This window comes from Ipomoea nil, unplaced genomic scaffold (genome assembly GCF_001879475.1).
Source record: "Ipomoea nil cultivar Tokyo-kokei standard unplaced genomic scaffold, Asagao_1.1 scaffold2845, whole genome shotgun sequence".
Classification (NCBI taxonomy): Eukaryota; Viridiplantae; Streptophyta; class Magnoliopsida; order Solanales; family Convolvulaceae; genus Ipomoea; species Ipomoea nil.
Window position 1 is genome coordinate 6,311,516 of NW_017619273.1, and position 19,866 is coordinate 6,331,381.

Sequence of the window (19,866 nt, forward strand, 5' to 3'; positions counted from 1 at the left end):
CCAAACAGACACTTAAGTGAATTTTTTGAGTTAATTCTATTGAAGGTCTCTTGTCCAATTCTAAATTTAATCTAACACTATCGTTTTTGTCATTTAACATCCTAGACTATTATTTTTTGGACACTTTTAGTTATTCTCATGACTTTTCCTATTTTTAGTAAGGGTATTTTTGTTTTCATATTTTTCTTTTTGTTATTTTTTTCGGTTTCAACCGATTTAATTGGTTTAGAACTTTAGGTAATCTCTCATTTTTAGTAACCATATTTTTCAACCGATTTTTAGTAAAGTTCTAAACCAATTAAATCGGTTGAAACCGAAAAAATAACAAAAGAAAAAAAAAGACAAAAATATCTTTACTAAAAATAGGAAAAATCATGAGAAAGACTAAAATTGTCCAAAAAATAATAGTCTGAAATGTTAAATGACAAAAACTATAATTTATAACTAAATTTGAAATTGTTACAAAAGATAAGGGATCTCTAGTGAAATAATTTTTTTTTTTTTTTTGACAATTCCAAGTGAAAAGACCTCTAACATTAAAATGAAGTTAAAAGTCTCCAGAGAATGTCAAGCCCAACTTACACGATTAGTTATGGCATCTTATCGCTCTACCATCATTGGATCATTTACCTTTGCGACTTCAACATTGTCCCTAGCTAGCTTCACATCATTGTAACATAGTTGTGCATGTTGTCTTGCTCTCCTATTATTTTAAGATTATTTCAGGTGCGTTTGAAAACCCAAAAAATGACTTCTGGAAAATGTTTTTCAGGTTTTTAGTGTGCAGCAAGATGAGGGAAAATGAGGTCAATAGAAAATGAGTATGTTTTGGGGGAAAATGACTTCCCCTTTTTTTGGGAAGTCATTTTCCAAGAGATGCACATGCAAAAAATTTCAGACCTAATTTTTTGCGGACTTTTGCGAGTCGGTCCACTAAGCCCACAGGCTAGGGTTCATGCAACCATAGCCCGCCCATGCGGGTTGGCGGGCCCCGCGGGCTTCTTTTATTTTTTTATTTTTTTATTTTTTATTTTTATTCAAAGTTTAAAAAAATAAGTAAAGTCTACAAATAATATTAATTTTTTCGTACTTAAAATTTAAAAAAATTACATTTTTTAAATTCAAAATTAAAGTAGATTGTAGAAAAAGTTCTATCAAATCGTATTAATTTATATGGCTGAGTCTATTACACCTTTGGCTAATTTTCTTAATTACGGAGGATGGGAACTGATGGAATTGTATTAACAGAACTTGATTACAATGAGATCAGATGATGTGAATATATACAATAGAGAGTCACAATGTGATAAAGATAAGAAGTAGAGAGTCACAGTGTGACAAGGATAAGAAGTTCTAAACAGACTCAGATACATAGAGTCCTAATATTCCCCCTCAAGCACAGTGTATACTAGTAACCTGTAGCTTGTCCCTTAGGGAAGAAAATCTAGGTCCAGGTAGAGCTTTGGTGAAGATATCAACAAGTTGATCCTTTGTGGAGATGAAGTTGACTTGAATATCGCCCGAAGCTACTCGATCACGAACAAAATGATAATCAATCTCCACATGCTTGGTGCGCGCATGAAAGATTGTGTTGGCACTCATATATGTAGCTCCTAGATTATCACACCATAATTTTGGAATGGAAATACCCGGAATCTGTATCTCACGCAGTAATGACATAATCCATAGAACTTCAGCACAAACATCTGCAAGAGCTTTGTATTCAACCTCAGTGGATGACCTAGCAACAGTTCTCTGTTTCTTGCAAACCCAGGATATAAGATTACTCCCCAAGAAAACAGCAAAACTACTCGTGGATTTTCGATCCTCGGGACAACCAGCCCAATCAGAATCAGAGAAGCATGAATGTCTCTAGATGAGCACCGTCGTATGCGTAAACCATGATCAACTGTTTCCTTAACATACCTGAGTACCCGTTTGAGCTGCTCCCAGTGTGACATGGTGGGAGCATGTATATGTTGGCATAACTGATTAACTGCAAAGGATAGGTCAGGTCGTGTGACAGTGAGATATTGCAGTGCTCCAGCTAGACTCATGTACTGTGTGGGATCATCATATAGATTTGAATTGAAGGGGACAGTTTTCGAGATAGAGATAGGTGTAGAAAGGGGTTTGGATTCAGACATTCCAGCCCGTTTTAAAATATCATTTATATACCGTTGTTGAGATTTGTTATTAATGTGAGTGGAGTTTGTGCTTAATGTGCGTTGAGTTTGTGCTTAATGTGTGTGAGATTAGTGATTAATGTCAGTAGTTTATGAAACTTAAAGTCTGTGAGTTAATACTTAAAGTGCGTGAGGTTTGTGCTTAATGTGCGTGATGTTGTGCTTAATGTGCGTGAGTTTTGTACTTAATGTGCGCGAGTTTGTGTTTAATGTCAATAGTTGTTGAAACTTAAAGTCTGTGAGTTAATATTTAAAGTGCGTGGGTTTTGTACTTAATGTGCGTGAGGTTGTGCTTAATGTGTGTGGGTTTTGTACTTAATGTGCGTGAGATTGTGCTTAAGATCTAACACTTAAGGTGCGTGTTTCTATCAATTAAGTCGCGTCATTTTTAGCTTATGCTTCTTTCTTCCAGACAAACGTTTTTTTTTTATTTTTTAATTTTCATTGATTTGAGCCGTTGATCTAAATTTGATCAACGGCTTAGATCTAACCGCACGGGAAGCTATACCCGCACCTGAACCCTTCCATATATATATATATATATATATATATGTGTGTGTGTGTGTGTGTGTGTGTGTGTGTGTGTGTGTGTGTGTGTGTGTGTGTGTGTGTGTGTGTGTGTGTGTGTGTGTGTGTGTGTGTGTGTGTGTGTGTGTGTGTGTGTGTGTGTTAAATATTTAAAAAAAGTTATTAAAAACATGACTGTGTTGAAGCCTAGGGGAAGGAGTCAAAAAAAAAAAACAAGTTATTAAAAACATGATTGTATTGAAGCCTAGGGGAAGGAGTAAAAAAAAAAAAACGGTAAAACTATATTGATACCAAAAAATTTGAACCCTTAACCTTCACTATTACCAAACATATGCTCTACCAATTAATATAACTCATTTCTTGTTGACATTTAATAGTTTTTTTATACTAATACTAAAACGTGTACTATATATATACATATATACATACAAATATTATATATGGGGTGGGGGTGGGGTGCCCCTGCCCCCTTTGGCTCCGTCTCTGATTGAAAGGCATGCATTACATGTATAACTTGAAAACAATTAAGGGATTAAAAGTGAAATATTCTTAAAATAATAGGATGTAGCTAGAGCAAGACAACGTGCACAACGTAACTATGTCACAATGATGTGAAGCTAGGGACAATGTCGAAGTTGCAAAGGTAAAAATGATCCAATGATGGGTTAACTAGTCGTGTAAGGGGGCTTGACAATTCTCAGGAGACTTTTAAACTTCATTTTAATTTTAAGGTTAGAGGCCGGTCCTTTTCACTTGGAATATAATTGACAAAAAAAAAACAAAAAACAAAAAAAAATTATCTAGCTCATTTCAGTATTATTCACTTTCACAGACTGATTGAAATCTTTTAATGTAGAATAGTCGAGCTGCCTTAGACGACTTACCTTTTCGACTTCAACATTGTTTGAAGTTTAACTTCGCTGTCACACAATGGCGTATACGTAATTCTCAAGCTCCTGTATTGTTTTTCGTTAGTACTAGTATTTTCACCCGTGTGTCGCACGGAAAGGTTTTGTTATAATATTTTAAAAATATTTAGATCGATATACAATTATATCAATTATAACAACGAATATTATATAGTGTAATTTATGAAATTGGTTGGATCGTTTAAGTTTTTTTTATTTTATCCTTGTTTGAATTCGAGCAAATAATTGTTTAATTACCAGTGTGATGCGCGGATAAAATTTTTATTATATATTTAGATAATAAAATTAAAGATTAAAATTATAAACAATACTAATATTTGAAAGTGTACATTTATTTAATTATAAGATTAGTGTAAAAGTATCACTCAATTGATTGAATAATATAGGAGTCGTTTGTACGTCTACAATTATCTTTTAAAAAAAAAACTATATATAATATGATTTATATTTATATTATTACTAAAACTAATATGAGAAAAATGATAAATAATTTAATTGTAATTATTATAAAAATAAATATAATGTTCATATTTAGCTTAATTATTATCATAATAATTATTAGAGAATTATACGAATACATAATAAGTATATGCCTTTTCACCATATTGAGCAATTAAGTTGAAAGCTAGTAAGGTAAGTATTTATAGAAAGAAATAATTTCACCTTGAACCATTGTAGTTTCTAAAAATAACAATTTGATCCATTACTATTTTGTAGTTTACTGATTTAGAGGTCATTATCATTTCAAATGTCACTAGTTATAACTGTATTATTATAACTAAATAAAAGCATTGACAGCACGTTTGGTTCACGGAATGAATTTTGAGATAATAGGAATGCTATTCCGTAAGGAATAGAATTTTGAACTACAATATAACCCTAACTATAGTATCTATTCAATATGTTTATAATTGGAATGAGACTATAGTATCTATTCAATATGTTTATAATTGGAATGAGACTCAAACCTGTGACCATCTGTACTTTTTTTTTTTTTACTTTTTTTTTTTTTCATTTGATTCCATTAGATTAGAAAAAAGAAATTATGGAGGAAAGGAATTGTAATTCGGTGTCAAAAGAATAAGGTGAGAATAAAGTAGGAATTCAAATTACGTTGTTTGGTATGGATAAATAGAATTATTGGAATTGAGAAGAGGAAAGAAGTGGTATAAATACTAAAATATCCTTATATAATAATAATAATAATAATAATAATAATAATAACCAAGGGTAGTAAAGTCATTTCATATATTTTTCATTTCTCACATCTATTGAATTGCAATTCATGGGGATATCCGGTGAATTCCAATCCAACAAAAGGAGGGAATTCCTTCCAACCAAACAACGTAATTGAAACCTCCATTGAATTCCAATTCAACTACAGCTAAATTACAGTGAACCAAACAGACACTTAAGTGAATTTTTTGAGTTAATTCTATTGAAGGTCTCTTGTCCAATTCTAAATTTAATCTAACACTATCGTTTTTGTCATTTAACATCCTAGACTATTATTTTTTGGACACTTTTAGTTATTCTCATGACTTTTCCTATTTTTAGTAAGGGTATTTTTGTTTTCATATTTTTCTTTTTGTTATTTTTTTCGGTTTCAACCGATTTAATTGGTTTAGAACTTTAGGTAATCTCTCATTTTTAGTAACCATATTTTTCAACCGATTTTTAGTAAAGTTCTAAACCAATTAAATCGGTTGAAACCGAAAAAATAACAAAAGAAAAAAAAAGACAAAAATATCTTTACTAAAAATAGGAAAAATCATGAGAAAGACTAAAATTGTCCAAAAAATAATAGTCTGAAATGTTAAATGACAAAAACTATAATTTATAACTAAATTTGAAATTGTTACAAAAGATAAGGGATCTCTAGTGAAATAATTTTTTTTTTTTTTTTTTTTGACAATTCCAAGTGAAAAGACCTCTAACATTAAAATGAAGTTAAAAGTCTCCAGAGAATGTCAAGCCCAACTTACACGATTAGTTATGGCATCTTATCGCTCTACCATCATTGGATCATTTACCTTTGCGACTTCAACATTGTCCCTAGCTAGCTTCACATCATTGTAACATAGTTGTGCATGTTGTCTTGCTCTCCTATTATTTTAAGATTATTTCAGGTGCGTTTGAAAACCCAAAAAATGACTTCTGGAAAATGTTTTTCAGGTTTTTAGTGTGCAGCAAGATGAGGGAAAATGAGGTCAATAGAAAATGAGTATGTTTTGGGGGAAAATGACTTCCCCTTTTTTTGGGAAGTCATTTTCCAAGAGATGCACATGCAAAAAATTTCAGACCTAATTTTTTGCGGACTTTTGCGAGTCGGTCCACTAAGCCCACAGGCTAGGGTTCATGCAACCATAGCCCGCCCATGCGGGTTGGCGGGCCCCGCGGGCTTCTTTTATTTTTTTATTTTTTTATTTTTTATTTTTATTCAAAGTTTAAAAAAATAAGTAAAGTCTACAAATAATATTAATTTTTTCGTACTTAAAATTTAAAAAAATTACATTTTTTAAATTCAAAATTAAAGTAGATTGTAGAAAAAGTTCTATCAAATCGTATTAATTTATATGGCTGAGTCTATTACACCTTTGGCTAATTTTCTTAATTACGGAGGATGGGAACTGATGGAATTGTATTAACAGAACTTGATTACAATGAGATCAGATGATGTGAATATATACAATAGAGAGTCACAATGTGATAAAGATAAGAAGTAGAGAGTCACAGTGTGACAAGGATAAGAAGTTCTAAACAGACTCAGATACATAGAGTCCTAATATTCCCCCTCAAGCACAGTGTATACTAGTAACCTGTAGCTTGTCCCTTAGGGAAGAAAATCTAGGTCCAGGTAGAGCTTTGGTGAAGATATCAACAAGTTGATCCTTTGTGGAGATGAAGTTGACTTGAATATCGCCCGAAGCTACTCGATCACGAACAAAATGATAATCAATCTCCACATGCTTGGTGCGCGCATGAAAGATTGTGTTGGCACTCATATATGTAGCTCCTAGATTATCACACCATAATTTTGGAATGGAAATACCCGGAATCTGTATCTCACGCAGTAATGACATAATCCATAGAACTTCAGCACAAACATCTGCAAGAGCTTTGTATTCAACCTCAGTGGATGACCTAGCAACAGTTCTCTGTTTCTTGCAAACCCAGGATATAAGATTACTCCCCAAGAAAACAGCAAAACTACTCGTGGATTTTCGATCCTCGGGACAACCAGCCCAATCAGAATCAGAGAAGCATGAATGTCTCTAGATGAGCACCGTCGTATGCGTAAACCATGATCAACTGTTTCCTTAACATACCTGAGTACCCGTTTGAGCTGCTCCCAGTGTGACATGGTGGGAGCATGTATATGTTGGCATAACTGATTAACTGCAAAGGATAGGTCAGGTCGTGTGACAGTGAGATATTGCAGTGCTCCAGCTAGACTCATGTACTGTGTGGGATCATCATATAGATTTGAATTGAAGGGGACAGTTTTCGAGATAGAGATAGGTGTAGAAAGGGGTTTGGATTCAGACATTCCAGCCCGTTTTAAAATATCATTTATATACCGTTGTTGAGATAAAATAATCCCATTATCACTCTTAACTGTTTCAATACCCAGAAAGAAATTTGGTTCACCAAGATCTCTGATTTTTAATGTAGCAGACAGTTTGGACAAGAGCTGAGATATAATACCCTGATCACTTCACATTACAAGAATGTCATCCACGTACACCAATAGATAAACCAAAGCAGAGTCTTTAGAGTAATAGAACAGAGAGACATCTGTCTTGGATGCTTGAAAGCCAACTGATAGTAAGAACGTATGTAGTCGATTAAACCAGGCTCTGGGAGCTTGTTTTAACCCATACAAAGATCTTTTTAACAAACAAAAATGATTCGGGAAGTTAGCATCAATATAACCAGAGGGTTGCTTCATATAAACTGTTTCAGCCAGATTACCATTCAGAAAAACATTATGAACATCTAGCTATTTGATAGACCACCCAGATGATAAAGCTAGAGATAGAAGGAGTCTTACAGTCGTAGGCTTTACCACTGGACTAAATGTGTCAAAGAAGTCCTGGCCTGGAACCTGATTAAAACCTTTCGCAACCAGCCTTGCTTTATGCCTTTCAATAGCACCATCAGCCTTTCTCTTTGTACGAAACACCCATTTATAGCCAATAATATTCATACTTGCAGTGGGTGGAACTAGAGACCATGTGTGGTTATGCAGGAGAGCATTGAATTCTTGGTCCATGGCTTCACGCCACTCAGGATATTTGACAGCTTGAGAGTGACATGTGGGTTCTGTGGGATGCACCTGAGCTGCTAGAGCAAAAAGAGGAGCATCTGCGTTGCTACGAGTGGCCATAGAGTGAGTACGGACATTGGGCCTGGTGGACCGCCCACGTAGACGGCCTCGCTGGCGAGCAACGGGCTCCACCGGATCACCCGACGAGGCAGCCTGTCCGGGATCCACAGCTGGTTCGAATGAAGCTGGTAGCGGCGGTTCTGGCGGCTCACCATTGGACACGGCAGGAATAGGTGTGCTGTGACTAAGAACAGATTCCGCCCAAGGTCCAGAAAACGGAGTAGATAGATCCTGCAAAGAAGTTTTAGTAGCAAAGGGGAAAACTTCTTCATCAAATTTGACATGCCTGCATGTGTAAATCTTATTAGTATGTAAGTCCATGCATCTGTACCCCCTAAAGGACTCAGGATAACCTAGGAAGACACATGGAGAAGACCTGTATGACATCTTATGACGATTATATGGTCGAAGATGAGGGCAGTATAAACACCCAAAGACACGAAGAAAAAGATAGGAAGGAGGGGATTTATGTAACAGGAGATGAGGACTGGAGTTATTTAATACAGAAGACGGCATTCTGTTAATTAAATAGACAGCAGTCTCAAAAGCAAAATCCCAAAATTTCAAAGGAACAGAGGCATGAGCTAGAAGGGCGGAAAGAAATGCTGACGCAGACGAACTAGGTAATAAAAGTGTGTATAGTCCCCCCGAACTATTTCCCCGAAGAAGTATTTCCTTGGTATTGATATCCTTCACAACAAAAAATGAGGGGTGAAACTCAAAAAAAACTTTATTATCGGATGCAAACTTCTGAACAGATAATAAAGAATTAGACAAACGTGGAACGTGAAGTATATTAGACAATGTAAATGATCTAGAAGGAGTATTAAAAGAGGCATGACCAACATGTCTAATAGATAAACCCATACCGTCACCGACACGTAAAGTGTCATTACCAGTGTACTTCTCCGATATAGAAAGGGCAGCGATGTTTGGAGTTGCATGATTTGTGGCTCCAGTGTCCGGAACCCAAGTATGAGAATTTGATGAGGTTTTAGCACCTAAATCATTCTGAAACACCAAATTAGCTTGAGAACCCGGAGCCCCTGAATAACGCCGAAAACAGTTGACTCCCGTGTGACCGAAACTTTTACAAATTTGACACGGATCAGTATAGCGCCAAAAACAATTGACTCCCGTGTGACCAAAACGTTTACAAATTTGACACGGATCATCATAGCGCAAAAAACAATTAGCTCCCGTGTGACCAAAATCTTTACAGATTTGACACTGAATATGAAGGCCACGACTACCACGACGCTGGTTGAGGTGTTGCGACATAAGGGACGACTGTGCAATTCAATATTTGACTAAGCTTTTTTGCTTTTGATTTGCACAACACGTGAACACTACAACAAATATGTTCACCAATTATAAAATTTCCAAGAAAACGTCGCTTCTTTGCTGATGATATAGCTGCTCCAGACTCTGACTCCAATGCCCCACGGCGGTACTACATCACGACGAACAACATTACCTCACACCGCTACGACGATCGACGAACAACACTGACCAGGTTTTTTTTTTTTTTTTTTTTTTTTTTTTTTTTCCAGAGACAAAAATCCTAGCTATCTGATATCAGATGAGAACTGATGGAATTGTATTAACAGAACTTGATTACAATGGGATCAGATGATGTGAATATATACAATAGAGAGCCACAGTGGGATAATGATAAGAAGTAGAGAGTCACAGTGTGACAAGGATAAGAAGTTCTAAACAGACTCAGATACATAGAGTCCTAATACGGAGTACTATTTAAAAAAAATGTATATACGTTTTCAATTTGATAAGTTATTTTATCTATTTCTTATTATTTTACTTAATTTATCTATTTCGGACAAATTAAATATATTGTACTTTCATTCTCACCATCTCACCCGATAACCATGTTGTATATATATATATATAACAATGCAAAAAGTCTTTAAAATTAAGCTTTTTTTTTTTATATATAAAAAATATATATTAAATTCCATTAGATTGATGTTTTTGTCAATCTGCAACAACCCATTTCAATTTCTCGATCTTTGTAAACGCCATGAATATTGATCTGAAATAAATAACTAAAATTTAAAGACTTGTGATTTCATGTAATTATTACTATTAGGAAATATGAATTAGGGATTTAAACTTTTGTTTACTACTGTTTTAAAATTGGTAGTGAAACATTGAAAGTCCAATTGTGTGTAACTCTATAGAATAGTCAAGCTGCCTTAGACGGCTATATTATTATTTACCTTTTCTGTTTCTGTTTTCAAAAAAAAAAAAAAAAACAGAAAGACCAAGTGTTAAAAAAAAAAATCGGTAATACATGCATACCATAAAGAGATAAATGAAGGAATAAATGATGTATCTTTCTATTTTGTTAAGCGATCTGCAAATCGTGTTGTCCACTCTGTTGCTCGATAAATCGTTTATATGTTAGGTTGCGGGATTTGGACCTATATCCCTCCCCCTTTTCTTGTTGACGTTCTTTGGAGTAATTTAATGCATTAAGTTTTTCCTTTAAAAAAAAAAAAACCTCAATTTTTAGGTATGCAAATCACTTTTTTATAAGTTTTTAATCTCCATACATGTAACAAAGATTTATGAGGTACAAGAAAATGCACAAAATTATTGGTTTGTTCTGTAAAAAACTTTCTTTTAACAAGTATAACTGGAGAGTTATATCTGTAAACATTTTCAAGTGCTTACTGTAAATATCATATGAAAAATATGGTAATGATGAACTTAACAGTTTATGTTTATCGGTCAAACCCCCTCCAAGAATGGATATATATATATATATATATATATATATATATATATATATGGTTGCGTTCAGGTGCGAATTGCCCGCCTAGGAGAGAAGTGAAAACGCTTGCCATCCGTCCATGTGTTCAAATCTAACGGAGGAGAAAAACACTGATTTTAAAAAACAAATGCGGTGAGATTTTCATAAATAATTGAACATCGAAGTGCAAGTAAAATGTATTACAACTGCCCAGTAAATATCCTTGGGCTTTAAAAACATGGGCTTTATCAACTCAATAGTCATCTAGACTAATTAAATATCCTTGGGCTTTATAAACTCAATAGTCATCTAGACTAATTAAACATCCTTGGGCTTTATCAACTCAACAGCATCTAAACTAATTTATTAATTAATTATTACCAGACTAATTAAACATTATTGGGTAATTGCAATTAACCCAATTAACATCATTGAAATTATTAACCCAACAATCAATCCTTAAATGAAGTCCAACAACAAATTAATCCATCAATTCATATCTTCTAAATTTTCAACCTCGACAATGGCTGCCCACCTCCTTTGTCTATATAGTTAACCCATCAATTATATATTTACAGTTAACATATTATGTGTATGCAATTAACAGATTATGTGTCGGTAAATAAATTGAAAGTACATAATATGTTAACGGGAGACACATATATCATTTTGGACTAAAGTCTAGAATACCATGTTAATCCTGGTCCGTGGTACTTATTTCTTTACTTTTGTTTAACAATAATGCTGATATCTTGATGCAAGTTGTAGGAATAGTATTTTATATAATGCTGCCGTGCCGGTCCAGTTTGTAAACTATGGTTTTTCTCTGGGAAAGCGGTGAGGAAATGGGATGAATGCTTAGTTATTCATATATATATGCTACATAGTAATTATTGTAACATTTTTGGCGTTATCATCAATGGGATGCAGCCCATGATGAGTTAGCTTAAGCTATTGGTTCTTTGTCTGGTCTGGTCTGGAGGTTTGGGATTTTCCCCCACTTCAGCTACTACTATTTGTAATGTTCTTTTATCTGAATAATGAAGTTATCCTTTCTATCAACAATAAATAAAGGAAAATGAATTTTTTTTCCCTAGAATTATTCATGTATCTACATTAATCACCTCAATTATTTTAAAGTGGCGATTTTTTCTCTTTTCTGTTAAATTTTTGCCCTTCATAATAAGTACTTCGTATTTCATTTATTTTTCTTCTCCAACAAATTATTGTTTATATAAGGGAACCAGATTAAATATGAAAAAGAACAGACACCATTTACAAATATTATAATTGTAATTTTAAGCTAATGTTAGTAACATAATTAAGACTTAAATAAAAATAATTCATCAATGCTAATTAATTATAATTATAATATTAATTTTACTAGCATTAGCTTAAAATTATATTATAATATTTATAAATAGTGTCTACTCTTTTTCGCATTTATTCTGATTCTCACATATAATAAACAATAATTTGTTGGAGAAAAAAATAAATGAAATATTTATTTTTAGGGATAAAAATGTCAATTTAATAAAAAAGAGTGAAAAATGTCACTTTTAAAACAATTAAAAGAGCTAATGTGACCAGGACTATGTGGTCTAATGGTACCCGGGTTGGACTTCCATTTGGAAGATTATGAGTTCGAGCCTCAGTGGAGGCGTTATTGGTTCTTTGTGTTTCAGCAGGTTGAGAAAGTATATGAACAGATACTACAATGTAATAGGACCAGTAACTTTCAAAAAAAAAAGAGCTAATGTGAATACATTATTAATTTAAAAAAAAATCGCTATAAATATATAATTCAGAGAAAAAAATTGTCATTTTTCCAATAAATAAATAAAATATTTCATTATCTCGAGGTGTAATTTAGTGGCAAGTTACCTGCTTCCTAGTAGTAGAGTTGGTTCAATACTATTATATTGCTTCCATCACTCTCAAATGCATTAAAATAAAAAACTTTTTATTCTAAAAAAAAAAAACTTTTTAAATAAAAGATTAAATATTAAAATATTTATTATATGTATATTGAATGTGGCCGAAATAATTAATATATCATGTTAAAAGAGTGTTTTTTTTTTTTTGAGTGACAAGGTAAACTCATAGCAGGCGACCACAATACTTGAAGGATGTGTACTGGATAAACCCCACTCTATTGTTGCAAAGAGAGCTATTTTAATTGGACGGAAAAAATAATTACAATGTTACAAGTTTGACTCTCCGCGATAGAGATTTATTGGTCTTCTTGATTTGAATCAGTTAACTATGAACAATCTAGAGTGTTTTATTTCCTTGTGGTCCTGACTCTTATGCTAGCTAGAGTCACAAGGTGAAATTTACTTTATACACATCATCAAGTAGTGGTTAAGAGTTTTTATCATTACTAAAAGAGATAGAGAGAGGGAGCGCTATTTTAATTGGACGGAAAAATTAATTTTATGTGCAAATTTTATAATCTCAAATTTTAACGAATACTTGGTCACAAAATCCCCTCCTAGACCAAGTATACTATAACTTTTGAGATGTTATATATTCATTTATCCAATCTACAATAATTGAATGGGAGAATTGACGTGAGCCATTGAAAGTTGAAACAGGCAAGTCGTTTACTAAGCCCACAATGCAAACTAAAAGATATTTCTCTCTAAGTGCACAAATTTTGAAGAATTACAAACACAAAGATAATAATTAAAGTAATACAATCCACGTTTATATATATCTATATCCAATGTTTACCCAGTCATAAGTTTCTCTTTCACATTTCTCAATCATTCATTCTTCCAAAAGGCTGAATCCAACTCTAATTTCTCAATCATTCATTAATCATAGGGTGAGTTATTGTGAGACCGTCTCACGAATCTTTTTTATTAAACTGATTAAGTTTAAATAGAAATGTAATTTTTTAATGAAAAATAGAATATTAATCAGAGATAAATTGATTGTTATTTATAAGGTGAAATGTGATACTTTTTGATGAAAAAATATACTCTCTCCGTCTCATTTCATGTGTTTGATTTGGTTAATGAAACTTGACTGAAATTATTTTTAACTCAATTTTTCATAATATTAAGTTTAGTATTAGTATATAAAATGTATATATTTAGAAACTACATTAAAAATACGCCAAACACCTTGTGCTCAGCACCTTTGTGGCTCTCCTTGAGGGAAGATCATAGGATCGAGCCCAGGTGCTGCTGTATTGACTCTTTGGTCTACAATAGATAGAGAAAGTATGTTGAACATATACTATCTAAAGAAAAATGCTAAAAAAATGTAATACTAGTCATGAATAAACTCACGAGTTGAAATTTGAGTTGGACTTAAACTTGAGATTTTTTTTTAAAAAAATATTCATGGTTCTTTACAATGTAGTATCCATTCTATACTTTTTAAACTCTTTCAGCCCAAAAAATCAATGTCCTCACCACCGGAAAATAAGAAATTAAACCCTATAGGAATATAAGAATACATTACATAAATTATCTCCATACCCTATAATATAAGAGAACTAGAGAGAAATAACCAGCAAGAAGAAATGATATGTTCTTCCTCAATCTCTAGTTCTTTACACCAATTTATCAATTTTTATAAAATTATTATATTTCACTTTCAATTACTGTTAAAACATATGATGCTTAAATCCTTCCATAAAAATGTGTAATACGGATCAATATTTTACAACTTTTGTTGTGTACATGAGTTCTTGTTTCAAACGTAAATACTAAATCAAACACTTTTGGTGTGTACAAGTGGCTAACATTTTCTTCAAAAAAAAAGTGGCTAACATTTGACAAGTAATATAAAAGATTTTTATTTATTTTTAAATGGCTTACGTTTGACATGTAATATAAAAGTGATAGTGACATTAAATTACGACCTTAGAAACATAAGATGTAGTTGACTTCAACTTAACACTAAGAAAAAAAATGGAAATGAGAAGGAAGCATCCTTGGTACTACGTTCTACTTGTTCCTTGTACGTAGGGGCAGAGCCAGTGAAAGTAGCAATCATTATACTGGATCATGTTCCACCCTGTCAAATAATGAATCAGGTCCACTTTATAATATATTAAATGTACATTATTTATATACTAAATATTTATTATTTAAAATACATTATTTGAATACTATATGTTCATTATTTGGAATACTATAAAATAATAAACATGAATTTTTATACATAAATAATGTACCTTTAATATTTTAAAAATGTACCTTATATTAATGATCGACCTTATAAGGTGGGACCATGACCATGGTCCATATTATAATTGGCCATGAAAGTAGGTTGAGGGCGAAAACTAGTGAAAATTTTTCAAATGTCAATTGATATATTACTATCAACCGTAACTAATGATTGTATTAGGTATAATGATACAAATACAATGCGGATTGTTACTTTAGAATTTATCATATAACACAAAATATATTCAATAATAAAAAAATTATATTTATTTAAATCTAGCTTAATTGTCGCTCTCTTATCAAAGGTGACCGAGTGAGTCTCATGTGAGCCCGTTTCACGAATCCTTATATGTGTAACGGGTTACGTCAAAATAGAAATGTAATATTTATGTTGGAAAATGTAATACTAGTCAGGAATAAATTGTTTGTTATTTATAAAGAAAGTATAATACTTTTTAGGAAAAATGTAATACTTTTGAATTAAAATGTACTCTGTAATATTTAAGGTTGAAGAGTTACATATAAGAAAAAATCTAATGCCAATCATGGATAATTTGATTGGTTGTTACTTATGAGAGAAATCGTAATACTTATGAGGAAAAATGTGATTTTATTATGAAAAAATTAATACTTTTAAATCAAAATATAATATTAAGGGTTAACGAGTTACTTATGAAAAATTTGTACTCTCTATGTCCCATTTTGCGTCTGGTTCGATTAGCCAGGAGCCGAGGATTGAGTAAAGTTAATTTTAATTCATTTTTTCATAATGTTAAGTTTAATATTAGTTTATAAAATTTATATATTTAAAAAAAATACTTTAAAAGTACTATTTAACACACAAAAAATAAATTTAAAAATAATTAAAAATACTAAAGAAAATAAACAAAGAAAAAATAGTTTGTTTGACCAATAAATAGTAAACTGGTAATGTAAAATGAGACATAGGAAGTAATACTTATGAAAGAAAGTGTAATACTTATGAAAACTCGACATGTCTCATGAGTCACAAATGAGGATCCGTAAGACAATCTGATAAGAGATTTTGCCATCAAGTAAAAGTTATGTAATTAATTGATGTTTATTTTACGGACTAGCATTTTGTACGCGCGATGCGCGAAAATTCATGCCCAATATTAAAATATTGATAAATACAAATAATAAAAAATTATAATTTGAATTATATATACACAAATAATATACGTATTTTGTACACACACATACATAATTTATCATTCATAGAAATTTAATTAAAATATAATTAAGCATTAAATTAATTATATAATGATTTTAATAAAATGATAATTAAAAATAGGAAAAAGATATGATAGATATAGGTGTATGGTAATAATTATGTGTTATCAATATTAGAATTAAAAACTAACGGTGTTATAACGGTAATGGTAGTTTTGTCTAATAACATTAAAATGTACAATATTTTAATGATTTTAATAAAATGATAATTAAAAATAGGAAAAAAGATATGATAGATATAGGCGTATGATAATAATTATGTGTTATCAATATTAGAATTAAAAATTAACGGTGTTATAACGATAATGGTAATTTTGTCTAATAACATTAAAATGTAAAATATTTAAAGTAAAATGTACACATTTATTTGCATACAGAAAGAGGGACATAAATTAAGAATATAACATTGATTGAGACTTATTATGTTTTTAGATTAACTAAATATTCTCTAATTTGAATATGAATGAAAATCAATATCATTTTCTTTTTGAAAGTTAAGTATCTGTTCATATACAACACACAGAACCAATAACGCCTCCACTGAGGCTTGAACTCCTAATCTTCCAAATAGAAGTTCAACTCGAGTACCATTAAACCACATTGTCCTGGAGTATCAATATCATAAATACAAGAATCAATGTTAATTTTTTCAATTTCGATATCAATCTTTTAAACTAGCAAATGTTTATCCTAAAAGTGTAAATATAAATAATAAAAATGCTCAATAAATTACCATTTAATATATGCTTTGGACTCATTTAATATATACATAATAATTATTTTTTTTTAAATTAAAAGGGGGACATAAAACATTTTTATACATATTATATTATATATATACATACATATTTTTTTAAAATTTGGGGAGAAAGGGAGTTGGGGAGGAGGGAGGGAATTATACCATGGACCAGAGTCTACCTTGCATTGTCGATTCTGGTCCAAAAATAACCTTCAGATTCTGTATCTAATATAATTAAAATATAATCAAATATTAAATTAATTATGAGTTAATACCTAATATAGTCCTCGAGTATAGCGGTTTTACTCAATTTAGTCCTAAATGAGTTTTTGTGCTCAATTTATTACTCGACTTTGATGATTTTACACAATTTAGTCATTTGTTAAAAATTCTGTTAGTTTGCTATTAGAAATATGGTCCTAATGATAATTTTTCATCATTCATCCCATTTTGGAATGATTCCTTCTTCTCTCCTTTATTAATATCCACGCAGAAATGAAAATCTTCGTACCTAAATCAACTTCAACACTAAATAAATAAATATTTGCCTATAATTTTTTTTTAAAAAAAATTTAGGGTTGAAGCTGATTTGGGTACAAATTTGCATTTCTGCGTGGATCTTAATAAAGGGAAGAAGAAGGAATCATCCCAAAATGTGATGAAGGATGAGAAATTACCATTAGGACCTTATTTCTAACAGTCAACTAACAGAATTTTTAACAAATAACTAAATTGTGTAAAACCATCAAAGTCGAGGACTAAATTGAGTAAAAAAAATCATTTAAGACTAAATTGAGTAAAACCACTATAGTTGAGGACTATATTGGGTGTTAACTCAATTAATTATATAATAATTTTAATAAAATGATAATTAAAAAATAGGAAAAAGATATGATAGATATAAGCATATGGTGATAATAATGGAGTTATCAATGTTAGAATTAAAAAGTAACGTGTTATAACGGTATAAGAATAGTTTTGTCTAACAAGAATGTAGTAAGGACAATTTTGTCTAAGAAAATTGAAGTGTACAACGTTTAAAGTAAAACGTATATATTAATTAGTATACAAATAGAAGGACATAAATTAAAGATATAACATTGATTGAGACTTAGATAAAACATTTTGCTTGGGATAGGCCGTTAGGGTAAGTGTGGACCCTTGCATATACGTGAGACAATGAAAAAGAAAAAAGAAAAAACAAAACATAAAAGTGATACCACAGAATATCATTATCCATAGAAAAATTAGTTTGCTAGGAAATAGCAAATTGCTTAAAATAGGTCAAATAGCCACATATATATAAAACACGTTTTGTGGTGCACAGTTGAATTGGATAATGTTGGTACGTGTTTAGGTTTAGAGTTAGGATTTCTTGGAACACAACTTTCAGGTTGTTTATCTAAACTGGATGGTGTCGGCCAACAATGAATTGAAGATTAGTCATTCATCACTCATCAGGAATAGTCCATCCAGCCTTGGGTTCAAGTCAGATCAACACCATACTAAAACCAGAAAACTAAGATTAGTCAGGAAGTAATTAGTTAAGCAGTTAATTAGTTTCATGTAGGAGTTAGGTAATCAGTAATAATTTAGAAGAAAATTTTGCTTTATTAATTAATTTAATCTGGGCTTTATTCAAAGCGCATTTAATCAAAATAGTTTAGAAGGAATTGGGGATGCTAAGGCTCTATTGTGTGACAGTAATTAATTATTTGTTTACAAATTCTTAATATACTCTCCTTCTACTATTCTATCTCAATGATATTTCCTTGAGATTGCTCTCACACTGCCGTTGTGTTCACTGCGCACAAGGAACCCTCTCTCACTTTGCCGCTGGTGATACTCGATCCCTGGTCATTCTTCCAAAATTTCACCTCTATAACCAGTTGAGCTGCCCATGCGGGTTAATAATGTCTATTATTGCGATGGCCTAACGCAGCTAAGGGTTGTTATATCATGGACCATGATTTATTTTATAAGGTAAATCAAGTTAATTTTTTTTTTTTTTTTACAAAAATTTAATTTAATCTTTTCTTTTTAGGGTTCTCCTCTTCATTCTACCTTAATTTGAGGAGGAGAATTGCGAATTGGGATAGATCTTGGAGCTTAAATTCCTTTATTCATGGATTTCATGCACAAATTGAGATCTTAATTTAAAAAGGACAAAAATACCCTTAATAATTTCATATTTCGGCATGTCTTAAACGGAGTGACCGACGTAATGAATTTTGGCACTAAAACAATAGTCATGGATAAAAATTGGTACTAAAACAATAGTCGTGGATGAAAATTGGTAGGAATTAAACATGTGAACCAAAACTGTGATTTTACTAATACTCATGGGACCAAAATTGATATTTTCTCTCTTTAAAACTACCACTAAAATAGTTCTTCTTCCACTATAAAGGTCCTTTTTTTTTTTTTTTTTGAAAATCCACTATAAAGGTCCTTAATTCTCCAAAACACTAAAATTAAAAAAGCTACTCAAAGCAACTTTTTCGATCAGCTTTTTAAAAAAGTCACTTTGTATGTAATAAGTTATTTACCAAAATGTTATCAACTAATTAAACCATTAACCCAATCAGCTAACAAGCTATTTACCTGTCATCCCATTAATATTGTTATAATAATAGTTTACACTAATAATAATAGATCATTGTCCATAATAATACAATATGGAACATGTCTTATGATGTAATTCGCCTAATAATTACTTAATCGTGTGTAGGACGTAGCCAACGGTGCCGTCTCTATACCACACTCAAAAACTCGTGTTGACTCTTGAAGCGGTCAATTGACGGCATGACGCGTTTAGCAGCAAGAATTCGATAGGGAGAGGAGGAGGGGGCCTCCTGCAAAAAAGCTATGGATTCTTGC